This window comes from Micromys minutus (assembly GCF_963924665.1).
Source record: "Micromys minutus genome assembly, chromosome: 1".
NCBI classification, from domain to species: domain Eukaryota; kingdom Metazoa; phylum Chordata; class Mammalia; order Rodentia; family Muridae; genus Micromys; species Micromys minutus.
In genome coordinates, this window is record NC_137969.1 from 61697005 (window position 1) to 61707262 (window position 10258).

Here is a 10258-nt window from a genome sequence, read left to right on the forward strand (position 1 = left end):
ATGTCATCCTTTCGTTAAAGGAAACACTTCTGCCTATCTACTTTGCACGCCCTAAGGTGAATTCACCTTCCCAAGGGTAGTCCCTGGGTACTGTGATTGTGTGAATGACCTGGTCCAACCTGAATGTTGTCTCTCTCCAGTCCGGTAAACAGGTTTCCTTAGTCGCAAGGAGCTTTTCCTTGATGAGCCCTTACTGCTGCTTTAACATTGGTGGGCTCCCTTCTTTGGTTACTGGCTTTCCTTGCATCTAGAACCTCGTCCTGGATCACCGGCCTTTTCAAGTAGTGATTTAAGGAAGTAGGGCGCGACAGGAGCACCTATCTGTGTGCCTGATGGGGCCCTCGGGTAGCCTCCAGTCCCACACAGCCAGTGCAGGGGCAGGGGTTGGATCGACTTCCTCCTGCCTCCGTTGCACTCAACAGTTCTGCCAAGGCACAAAGCGCCGCCCATCTCTGTACCCTCTTGGGGAAACTGGGGGTAACTGGCTTCACAGGTGTATCCTGTGCTCAGCAAGGCTGTTACTTTGCCTCAGGGAAGGCTGGAGCCAGCTGCAGAGGCAGCAGCGTCACATGGACATACCTAACATGCTGACTTGTCTCCACAGCAGTCGCCCCTCAGGGTAATCTCTCTCTCTCTCTCTCTCTCTCTCTCTCTCTCTCTCTCTCTCTCTCTCTCTCTCTCTCTCTCTCTCTCTCTCTCTCTCTCCTCCCTCCCTTCCTCCCTCCCTCCCTTCATCCCTTTCTTCCTTTCTTCCTTTCTTCCTTCCTTCCTTCCTTCCTTCCTTCCTTCCTTTCTTTCTTTCTTTCTTTCTTTCTTTCTTTCTTTCTTTCTTTCTTTCTTTCTCTCTCCCTCTCCTCCTCCCTCCCTTCCTTCCTCCCCCTCCCCCATTATGAAGCCCTCACTGGTCAGCTTGAAGTGGGAGCCTAATATAAACATCACAAGGATGTGACAATCCAAGTCCTCACCAGACAGATGTCCTTGCACTGGTCACTAGGTCTCAGCTGTGTGGTCATTAACCCTGGAACTCTGCGTCGTTGTTGAATCTGTACCCTGCCCCCTCAGGTTAAGGATGGGGGTCTTCTGGTCCGCTCCGCGGAGATCAAGCTTGCTGTTTCCTTCTTCCCTCCTATTTAGGAACTTGAAACAGGAAAAAGAAAAAAAGTTTATTCTCTCTGAACTCTTTCAGGTACACAATGGACGGAAAAGCCCAGCCCTTTGGACTTTCAGTTTCACCTGCTTGCAGCAGACATTCAAGAAGGCCCGAGCCGCCTTCAGCCTGCATGTCCACTGGCTTCCAGCTGTTGAGAAAGGTTCTCTTCTTTATCTTCGCGAGACTGTAGACTGTGCATTGCTCTTTCTTTAAAGCAATCTAAACAACTACCCTGCTAGGAGGCCGGTTGAGGCATTAGCCTGGAGGGGTCCCTGGGGTGTCACCAATGACACTTTGACAGAGCTTCTAACGCCGGACATCGGAGCCTTTAAAAATGACTCAAATCTTAGCTACAGGCAGCCTCATAAGACTCTTGAGCTTGAAGCCTGTAGCCAGATAAAGCACATTTGTCTCAGCATAGGCGAGGCTGGTGATGTGACCCATAGGAAGACCCAAGGCCCATCTCTCACCCCTCTAGATCTGAATCTGGTGTCCACAGTCCTCCATACCATTGCCTCAGATTTTGGTCGGAGGATACTGACCTACGTATGGGTAATAGGACAGGTACAATTTCTATGAGTTTCAACTTCATGTACCTAAAAGCCAGGGATGGGGGGTGGGGATGGGGGTGGTGCTGGCTGTGGCTGGGACAACAGCTCCCTCAAGTGAGTCCAACACCTTTCTGTCAACTGTACCCTTCTACAGTCACACATAGCTCAACTACTACAAACACTTTCAGGGGAGTAATTTAGATTCTAAACCTGGGTATGTTAGAAAAGCAGTCCATCCAAAGGCACGAGGACCATTACGAGGGTGGAGCCATTACACCAGACAGAAGTAATTGCCAGGGACCTGGAACAGAGCCTCCTGTCCCGAGAGACTGTCTTGGGAACACCTGCCAGCTGGTTCCAGTGTCTCCAGTCTTCTGCTTGTGCTGCAGCCATGTGGAGACTTGCTGAAAAGCCTGAAATTTTTCAAAACAAACGAAACCCAACAAAACAAAACAAAACAAAAACCCCAAAACCCACCCAAAAAATAATAAAATAAACAGTCTAAAATTTCCTCAAAAGCAGTGTGCTTGTGTGGGCCTGGGGGGAAGATTCTCAGTCTTCAAACCGCTAGCTTTGTAGGTGTGAGGACCCCAAGTTCTGATCCCCAGAACTATGTGAAGAAGCCAGGTCCTGTAGTGCAAATCTGTAATCCCAGAATTGGGGATGCAGAGGCATGAGGGTCTCTGGGCTTCCTGACTAATCAGTACCAGGAAATGGATGAACTACATGAGATGCCATCTCAAAAAACAAAAACAAAGTGGAAAGCCACCTGACTACAACCTCTGGCTTCCCCAGGCATACACCTTCAAGTGCATGCTTAATCACACATACGTGCCACCACATGCTCATTTCCCCCTTATTAGTCTACACCCTATTAAAAAAAAAAAATACCACAACCATAGCCGGGCCTGGTATTTGTTTAACATTTTTTTAAAATGTGTTTTCGGAGTTTTTTTTCACTATTCCATTTGTGTTTACGGAATGAGTCCATTAAAGATCTTTTAGTCAGAATTATTAGTTGATGATTTATCAGTAAGTTTAAGCGTCATAAGAGGCTTAACATTTCCCATCTAACAGATAAGGAAATACTCTGAAATATATTTGAAGTATCTTGTTCAAGGTGCCCAATGGAAGCAGAATGTTCAAGTGTCCCTGCCTCCTGATGCAGGTGTCCCTGCCTCCTGAGCTCACCTTCTTTTCATCCCTCAACTTTATCAACTGTGGTCCCTCCAGCTCTGCAGTCATAGATAGGGTTCAGGAATTGAGAGAAGGTGACTTTCAGTCACTGTTTCTCTTTGCTGTGGTTTGGCAATGGAGTGTTTCCTCCTGGAGTCCTGTGTGCAGTAGTTTTGGCTCCCAGTTGGTTATCTTATTAGGAGGGGATGAAATCACCCCTGCAACTAACCCATCCCTCTATATCTGAAGTGAACGCCACCTCAATGAGCCTAGAACTTTCCTGGCTATTAACTTTCCCTGGCTACTAGCAGGCAGAGCCTGGCTGGAGGAAGTATGTCACAGGGTATTCTTTTGAAAAGCCTATTGTTATCTGTTGACATTTTAAAAAGTACATTATTCAACTTGAATCTCAGCCTTCAGGAAGCAGAGGCAAGCGGATCTCTGTGAGCTCAAGGCCAGCCTAGTCTACACAGAGAATGCCAGGAAAGCCAGGGCTACTTAGAGAAATCCTGTCTCAGAAAAAAAAATTACATTTACATTTAGTGTGTGCACACACACATGCATATACAAGGATGCACATTTGGAGATCAAAGGACAACCTTTAGGAATTGGTTCTTTTCCAGGGATATGACCCCTTCAGTGCACATAGAAACATGCAGACAGCACACTCACGTATAGATAAAATAAATATCTTCAGGGAGAACCGCTCTTAAACAACTCAGGTTTCTAGCGTTTTATTGTCTCTCCAGGTACACCTCCAAGGGTTGATAAGAACTTTTTTGATTATAGGGTGGCTCTGGAGGCTCTGTGAATGGAATTTCAATCTGATAAGATAAAACCAGGTGCCACTGAGGCTGCCCTGAGGAGTAAAGATGTGTAAGGGAATTTCTGATAAGATTCCTAGAAAATTGCAGGTTTATATCTGGGAAAGGGAAAAGGATTTAAGCAAAAGTTGCTACTTGTATGGGATTCTGGATTCTCAGCAAGTGAGGAGCTCTCCCTTTCTATGGCTTCAAAATTTTCTCTCTGTTGTGTGTGTTTATATATGTGTGTATGTGTGTATATGTGTGTATGTGTGTGCATGTATGTGTATGTATGTGTGTGTATGTGTGTATATGTGTGTTTATGTATTGTCGTATTGGCTAGGCAAACACTCTATGATCAAGTTCCAACACTTCTATGCCTATTTCAAAAGATGCGTCATTGTCTTCTGAAGGTTTATGTGTCTAAAACACCTGCTCTGCCACATTGTCTGGTAACCATGGTTTGTGGCTTCTCTTTCCTCCTCAGAACCCACATGAATTAACTGTGTGCTTCACTGACACTTGGCTAACACATTTGGTACCAGAAACAAAATGTTTTTCTATCTGGGTGTGGTGGCCAGTGCCTCTGCCCCAGCACTCAGGAGGTTGAGGACAGAGGACGGGGAGTTCAAACATGACCTGGGCAATGGAGGGAGAGTCCCAATCTCAACAAACAAATGAGCAAAAGATACACACGAAAGATTGAAGGAGTAGAAATGGTAAATAGGGGCTTGGAAATATCAGGTAAGTGAACATTATAAAAAACTGGGAGGGGAAAAAACAGAGGAGAAGGTGTGGGCTGGCCTTCTTATGAGGGCAGGGAGGGGGGGGGGCTGTTTTCTGGTGTTTCTGGAACAGACAGCAAGGTTTCCCCAGGAGCCTTGAGTTTCCTCAGCTTGACACTTTAAAGGGGGACAGGGTGAGTCTATTGATGTGGTCTGGAACAGCTTGCCCAAGACTATAAGTCAACGAAGAGGCCTAGTAAAGAAGGAGGCTCAATCAAAACTCCCAGAGCAAACCAAACAACAGCAAAAATCAAAAAAAAAAAAAAAAAAAAAAAGGAGGAGGAAGAAAAAAGGGGAAAGAAGAGAAGGACTAGGAAGAAAAAGAGGAAGAGGAATCAAGCGTGCTGTGTGGATTCGAGCAAAGACTGAGAGCTGAGCTCAGGCCTGTAGCCATTGCTACTCTGCTACTCTGGAGGCAGGAGCTTCTCACAGCCAAGACCAGAACTCACTCTGGGCTACAGAGTAAGTTGAAGGCCAATTTAGGAAACTTTAAAATAAATCCTGAAGATTTATCTTAACAATTCATCTTATTGTTTGTCTATCAAACCCAAGGTCCTAAATGCAATCTACCCCTATTATTACCAATCAAAAAGTCAAGGAAGACTGAAGGAAGGGATGGAAATACACACCTTTTCCCCTGCTGAAATATTTAGTGCTGTTAAATCTCACTTTCAAAGGAATCTACGTTGTAATTGTGTTCCAGGTGTATTTAAAATATAAATGTGATTTGAAAAGACACTCACAAAAATCTAGTGGGTTTATGTGCCTTGTCTTCATCATAGTCAGCTTTTAGTCACTATAACAAACACCCGAGGTAAGTCATCTTGCTGAGAAGAAAGGTTTGCTTGGGTTTATGGTTTAGTTCATGGCTAGTTGCTCTTAGGCCTGTGGCAAGACAGTGAACTATGGTGTGGAGTGTGTGGGTGGGGCAAAGTTACTCACCTTATGTCCTATAGTGAGGAAGTGGAAACAAAAAAGGGGTCGAGGTGGTTGCTGTGGTACTCACTTTTAGAATCCTGTCTCAAAAACCAAACCAAACCAAACAAACAAAAAATCCAAAAAGAAAAAAAAAAGTTAAGAAGAGGAGGAAGAGAGTGTGGTTCCATAATTTCCTTAAAGTAAATACTTCTATCACTTAAAACTGCCTAGATTTGCCAGGTGTTGTGGTAAATGTCTTTAATCCTAGCACTTAGGAGGCACAGGCAGGTAGATTTCTGTGAGTCCAAGGCCAGCCTGGTCTACAGAGTAAGTCTCAGGACAGTCAGGGTACACAGAGAAGCCCTATCTCAAAAACAAACAAAACCAACAACAAAAATAACCAGACAAACAAAGCAAAAACCAAAACAGCTCAAAAACAAAAATTCCAGAAAAACTCGTATCTTTAAGGGCTCTACCACCTCCCAGTAGCATCACAGACTGGGAAGGTCCTAACACATGGATCTTTGGGGACAAGTCCCAAAGCATAACGTGTGTGTTATGGATAAAATAGCTTAGGGTCCAGAGATGACACTTCCTACGTAAGTCTAGTGACCTGAGTTCAACTCCTGGAGCTTACATCAGATGGAAGGAGAAAAGTGATTCCACAAAGGATGTGCTGGTACTCTTGTTTTTGCCTGTTATACACACGCACGCACACACACACACACACACACACACACACACACCCCACTCCCCCTTCCATCATCATTATTATAATTATAAAGTTTCAATGTATTATTATGCCCCCAATAGGGTTTTTTAAGACAGGAATTCCTCTCTCTCTCTCTCTCTCTCTCTCTCTCTCTCTCTCTCTCTCTCTCCCTCTCTCTCTCAAGACAGGGTTTTTTTGTGTAGTCCTGGCTGTCTGTGCCGAGACTGAAGACATTCCATCACCACTACCCAGCAATAATTTTTTTTTGTTTCTTTTTTTAGGAATTTACTCTTGACACAGTTTAACTATCAATGGATGATTTTTGTTGAAGAGAAAGGAATGAAGATTCATTATGCAACTATGACTTTAAATATTCATCTCAAATATTTTATCATCACCCTCAAACATTTTAAAAATAGATTTAATCACACTGAGTATCGTATTTAAAATAGTATGACGATCACAGTGATCTTGTGTTAAATGTGTGTATGCTGAGACAGTGCCTGGAAGGGAAGACACATGTGTGATTCTCAGGGATCCACAATGGGGAATTGAAAGGGACTGTGGTCAGAGTCAGCGGAAGGATCCCACGTGAGAGGCCAGGTGAAGACAATGCAGTTTCCCTGAGGAGAGCAGTAACTGAGTCTGCAGCTCCCAAACGTGGACAAGTGTTCACAGAGATCTTCTAATGACCTGGGAGCTCCCACGCAGCACAACAGAGGCATCCTGTACTAGACGCGATGTCTGGCAACGGTTAGGCTGGCTCTGGGGTGGAAAAAGATGCTTCTGGGTGTTTGGCTTCCCAGGTCAGAGTTTTTCTCACAGTATCTATTTACTCAATGTGACCCTGGGTCAATTAACTTCTCTGAGTCTCACTTTCATCACAGGAACGGAGATGGTGTCTAGTCACTGAGATAAGGAGTGCAAATGACACACACCAGGGCTTCACCAGACACCAGTCCCACCAGCTCTCCTCTTTCTCTACCCTGACTCCTGCTGTGATGCACGTCTCCCAGTGGGCTAGAGAATGAGGCCTAGTTTAGTGATGGGGAGGTAGAAATCACGGGAGATAGATCTAAATGGTCTTCGTTCAGAAGTGGAGGCACGGGGCTGGAGAGATGGCTCATCCAGAGTCCTTCCCAGCAGCCAAGTGGTGGCTCACAACCATCTGTAATGAAGTCTGATGCCCTCTTCTGGTGTGTCTAAAGACAGCTACAGTGTACTTATATATAATTAATAAATAAATCTTTAAAAAAGAGAGTAAAGGCATAATACGGCAGCCATGGTGGACCGATTTGGTCACCTGGGGATGGAGTCAGAGCTTCACTAATGGCAGCACTGTATGGATCTGTATTTCACGCCGTAGCTCTTCTTCTTACACACGTGGTGGATGGGTGGGTGCAGCCTGTCTTTGGGAGGAGAAGCAGTATCTGACCCTTCGGACACAAACAGGGTATTCTGAAACAGGGCCTGGCCTCCTCTTGAGATGCACGGTAGGTTAAAAAAGAAACGTTTAATCACATGTTCTGGATTAAGAGAAACGACCAAAAAGGACCAAAGAGAAGAAAGATCATCAGCAGCCCAGTATGGTGGCGCATGGTTGTAATGCCAGCAGGCAAGCAGATCTCTGTGAGTTCAAGGCCTACAGAAGGCTCTACATAAAGAGGGTACAAAACAAAAAGTGCAAAGGCCATTTAGCATAGCTGAAGACGATGTTTCAAAAGGGGCTAGCAGGAGACACCTGAGGTACGGGGTTTCAGCATCCACTCTGCTGGTGGGGAAACCTTACTGCAGGAGAGTTCCATTGCTTTTTTTTTTCCTTTTCTTTTTTCTTTCTTCTTTCCCTTCAGAGAGGGTTTCTGTGTGTAGGGTTGGTCCACATTGAAGGAAGCTCAAGGAGATAGAACCTGGCTTTCTGGAAGACATGCAGGACAGTTTCACAGTTAGCAAACTCACTCATGAACTTAACCGGCTCAGATACAAAGAACATAAAATGTATTTTCTACCGACTGCCTCTGGTGAGGAGTCATGTGTGTGGCCAGGGCTTGTGTGTGGTGAGTCTTCCTGGGATGCTCCACTCTGGAAGAGAGGGAATATTCCAGAGTGTCAAAGGAAGGGCCAGTCTGTGGAGACTTCTGGAGAGCGGGTGGGGTGGGAGTGGGGTAGATAAAGAGGGAGTCTGGGAAGAACCAGAGACTGCCACACCTGTTCAAAATCCAGCAGGCTAGGGTTTCCCAATGGCTCTCCCGTGTGCTGCTGGAGTTGGGATAATTTTTCTGCAGAGTATTTCTGGACTCTGAGCGCACCCAGACATATTTTTAGGCTTACTTCTTAGCCAGCAGTCAGAGAAAAGGATCTTTAGGATTGATTTACAAGGGGCTGGGGTGTGGCTGGCTCAGGATTAAAGGGTTTATGCTCCACCTCTAGCTTTTACAGAAAAAAAGATGAACTCCGTAGTTTAAACAGCTAGGCTGCAAACAGTGAGGACCCAACTCACATCTAATTGCAAATTATGGGGGGGGGGGAGACCAAAAGATTTAGTAGAGAAAAACCCAGACTCCATGAAGAATTTATTGCTATATATGTGGTTAAAAACATTTCATGTGCCTGAATGTACTGATTACAAATGGCAACTTAGTGGATTTGAAATAAAACAATGTTATAAGGAATTATTGCTAGCTGCGTTTCCCAGAAATAATTGCATCTAATTTTCACAATTAGCTAGTAGGTCCAGATCCATGTCCTCTCCCCTCCTAATTTATTAGTGAATAAAATTAAAAATTAAACATTAAGGAAAAGCAGGAATGAATTCGGTACTATACTTGTATGTAACTAGGCCTATGCATACACGACCATCTTTAGTGAATATAAGATGTGATGTTGAATTCATTTACAGACTTACTGTGTGTGTGTAGCTTATGTGTGCAAACGTGTATTTGGAAGTCAAAGGCTAATGTCAGTCGTCTTCCCCAGACTGCTCACCTTCTTGCTTTTTTGAGACACCGTGTCTCACAGATCTTAGCTGTCACCAACGGAGTCCAGGAGCATCTGCTTGTCCCCAGCCAAGTTCCTGGCACTAGGGTTACAGCTGTTTGAGAGCACCTGTCTCCTGTTTTAATTTGGGTGTTGAGAGTCTGAACTGCTCACAAGGTTCTTATTCTTGCAAGGCACTTTATCATCTGAGCTGTCTCCCCAGCCTCACTGACCTTTTTTTTTTTTTTTGGAAAAAACTCTATAAACCAATGTTTACAATAAGATTTCCCCCCTCTGGTCTTTTATTTTGTAAGTGAAAATGTTTATTCGTGCTGGAGAGGGAACCCAACGAAACCTTGGCTCTGGGTTAAAAATATGAGGAATAAAGACTGTCTTGGTATTAGGAGTTATTTATCTTAAACAACATCATCCCCACAGTGTGTTTCTTTCTGTGCCATTTGCTGCAGAACTCGGAGTAGGATTCACCTTTAAGAGCTGAAGCTTAAGAGATTTGCCAAAATTTACGTTTAGTGGTTTCTGTGGTTTAGATTTCCACTCAGGGCAAACCTGAAGGCAAAGACAACTCGATGTGAGCGAGCACTAGTTCTCAGTAAGGGCTCGGAGGAACTCAGGTTTGTTAACTTGAGATGACAGCGCTGCGTACCTGAAGCTACGCTTGCGGATGAAAAGACCTATTCAGCTTTGCAGCTGACTGACTCCCACAGTGCTTCGGAAGCAGGGATCCACTCAGATGTACTTAATGGGGGAAGTCGGAAATACCTTTAAAAACAGCACCGCGAAAGTAAGGGGCTTTAAAGAACAGCTTTGAACTCTCAATCCGAGAGGAAGGAAACGACAACCGCGGGTGGCAAGAGCAGGGGGAGGGGGGAGGATTTGGGGCTCCAGCCTGGGCCTGCTGGGGTCGGGTTCAGGCGGGACGTGGAGCCCGCAGGCTTCGGCCGTGGCCGGGCTGAGAGCGCGGCCCGCTGGTTCCCGAGGTTACACACGGACCGAGCGCGGGGTGACAGCACCGGACGCTTCGCCCTGGCGTCGCACGAGCCCAGGCCGCTCCGCGGGAGGGCGCGAGCTAAAAGCGCGGCTCATTGCCTGGGCGGCCGAGATAAACCGGGTGGGGACGCCGGACGCTCACGAGCGGGCGGGCCGGACGCGCCACGGGGCCCGGACCAATC